A 3,324-nucleotide genomic window follows, 5' to 3' on the forward strand; every position below is an offset into this window, starting at 1 on the left:
CCTATGTGGTGCCTTCCTAGCGGGTGGAGCAAGGGGCTGCGCCACATAAAATGTCAGAGCCTCCGGTTTCTAGCTGAGGGTCGTTTCCTGCCTCCACTAGTTCGGGGACCGGTCTCCCCCTTTGGCCTGACCCCTCCACGCAGGTGGATTCGGGCGTGCGGTGGCGACTCGCCCGTCCGCACCCCTGGGATCCCTTCATTCCTCGTTCCTGGAGCCTTCTCCGCTCCTCTTCCTTCCTTCTCCCTCTTGCAGGCCTGGGCCTCTGTTACTAGGCCCGCCTCCGGAGCAGAGCTCATGCAGAGCCCCTGCTCCCTGCCACTTCTGCTCAGACTTCTCTGCACTGAACTAAGATGGTGCCCACCTTTTATACTCCCTTCTCAATGCACCCAGGAACTGCTTCCTCCCTGCTCCTGCACTGCAGGGTTCCCCTTCCTCAGTGTTCCCTCCCCCCACTCCAGCCAGGGACAGGGACTGTCGTGCCCATCTCAGGGGCATATTGGTCGCCCTGCCCCACGGCAATGTGGTGTAATGCATGCAGGTGTCGGGTCCTGATCCACACTCCATCCTTATCTGAGAGTGAGATATCACACCTCTGGGTGAGGTGCAATACGTCTGTAGCAACCGAGCCCTCGGTGCTACAGTTCCATTTATCTTCAGCCTAGGTGACGTATTGTGATACAGGGCCGTGATTTTGGCTATAAAAGGGTCCCCTAGACCCCTACCCCAAGCTTTTTAAGAGAATCATATATGGCGTGCCAGGAGACTCTATGGAATGCTTTCTCAGCATCCAACGAGAGTATCTACTTACAAATTTTTAACTGCATCTAGCCCAGGAAATACTTTGTGCCTAGTAGCAGTGTCTGCTAGTCAGCGGATTATCCCGGCTGTTAAGCAAGCTACACCACCTGTAGTTTGGACACTTAATTTTTTCAAAGGAAATGCTTCGGGACGACGGGATACTTAGTGAAGAGCATCAGGAGGCACCCCAAGGCATAGGGGCTGGGACTGGCACTAGGATGCCTTGCGGTGGACAGCCGAGCTCGATCCTTATAAAAGCTTTTTAACTGCAGCAGCTTTAGTGGACGCTACTGGAGCTGGAATTACGCGGCTGCTGGCATGAGACTTGCCCTCCAATAGATCCTTGTAAATGGATTTAAAGTGTATTCATTCAAATTAGAGGGACAATTTAAATTAAAAAGCTTAGAGCTGCCTCCACCACAGGGGGGCTCTCTCGACCCACCAGCGGACAGGCACCAGTATTGGGAGAGGGGGGCTGGCCGTCAGGGTTCACCGCGGCTCTGGCACAAACCCGGCGACACGGAGGTGGCACGGGCAGGAGCGGACTGGCCGTTTCGGCTTCTCACTTTTTGGATTTTAGAAGGGCATGACATGCCTATATCTGTGTCTCCCCCTCCTTTTACTCCTCCACCTCTTTTCTTTTCGCATGACTATATGTACTTGTCACTTTTCCATGTGTTAGTTGTGTCTTCTGAGCAGTTTGTCAGCTTTTGGACACCTTTGAAGGTGTTTTCTATGTGTTTCTATGTGTTTTTGTTTGCCTGCCATTGGTTTTAACGGTGTTCGAAGGTGTTCGACGAACAGTTCGACGAACAGTTCGGCGAACACACGGGTGTTCGACGAACCGAACCGAACTCGAACACTACGGGGGTGGCTCAACACTAGTTGTGGTATACCTACACTGACTAATAAACAAGCAAATCTCTCCCTAGCTCAGCAGCATCTCTCCCTACACTGCGTGTTTCCGGGGTTGACTGTGACAAGCATGGCGGCGCCAGGTCTTATATAGACCTGATGACGCTGTGCAGCCAGCCAATCACTGTAATGCCACAACCAACATGGCTACGGCATTACAGTGTGTGACAAGCAATCCTTGCATGTTCACTGGCTCTCTAAAGTGCACAGTGATGCTTGGGCGAGTACCAAGCAGTGGCGAGCACGTTCGCTCATCACTAATTCTAAACACATTTCCCACATATTCAAAATGCAATGTCAGGCTTATTGAAAAGGGGTGTGTGCTAAACTGTGTCAAAATTGTGCCAAAATTTCAACTAAGTTACCCAAAGTATGCCAATTGATGGGTACCCTTTAACAAAACAGTCTGAAGATACAGTGAAAAGTATTAAATTTAAAAGTAACAAAAAAAAGATATCAATAAATCTAATCATCCCTATTTTCACCAATTTACAATTAAAGAGCTTGCCAAATTAAAAACGTAAATTATTTGGTATCACCACATCAACAAAAGCCTAATCTATTAAAGATAAAATTATTTGACCTGCACAGTAAATGCTGTAAAAAAAAAAGAGTTGCTGTTTTACACTCAACTTCTACAAAAAAATGCAATAAAAAACAAACAAAATATAGTATGCACCCCAAAATTATGCCATTAAAAACTACAGTTCACCACGCAAAAAAAGCAAGTAATCACACAGATGCATCTATGTAAAAATCAAAAAGCTATGTGACTCAAAAAATGGCAACACCTCCCAAATTTTTATTTCAAACTTCTAAATTTGTATCTACTAAAATATAGACCAAAGCTATACAAGTTTGGTATTGTAGAATACTGAAGGATAATACCACCAGGCCAAAGTTCAAATTAAGCATCTTGAAAATAAAACCCAAAAAACAATGATGGTATTACATTTTTTTTCATCATATTATGATTTTTTTAAATATTTTTCAGTATATTATTATTATTATTTATTATTATAGCGCCATTTATTCCAGGGCACTTTACATGTGAAAAAGGGGGTATACATAACAAAAGCACTTAAAATAACCTTAACAAAATGAGTCAGCGACTAGTACAGGAGGAAAGAGGACCCTGCCCGCGAGGGCTCACAATATACAATGGATGGGTGAGGATACAGTAGGTGGGGGTAGAGCTGGTCATGCAGCGATATGGTGGAGCGGTGGTTACTGCAGGTTGTAGGCTTGTCAGAAGAGGTAGGTCTTCAGGTTTCTTTTGAAGGTTTCCATGGTAGGCGAAAGTCTGATATGTTGGGGTAGAGAGCTGCAGAGTAGAGGGGATGCACAGGAGAAATCTTGTATGCGATTGTGGGAAGAGAAGAGGGGAGTAGAGAAGGAAATCTTTTGAGGATCTGAAGTTGCGTGCAGGTAAGTACCGTGAGACTAGGTCACAGATGTATGGGGGATACAGGTTGTGGATGGCTTTGTATGCCAGGGTTAGGGTTTTGAACTGGAGTCTCTGGGCAATGGGGAGCCAGTGAAGGGATTAACAGAAGGGAGAGGCCGAGGAATAGCAGGGGGACAGGTGGATTAATCGGGCAGCAGAGTTTA

This window comes from Phyllobates terribilis, unplaced genomic scaffold (assembly GCF_046119375.1).
Source record: "Phyllobates terribilis strain yellow unplaced genomic scaffold, ASM4611937v1 Scaffold_1__5_contigs__length_1240528914, whole genome shotgun sequence".
NCBI lineage: Eukaryota > Metazoa > Chordata > Amphibia > Anura > Dendrobatidae > Phyllobates > Phyllobates terribilis.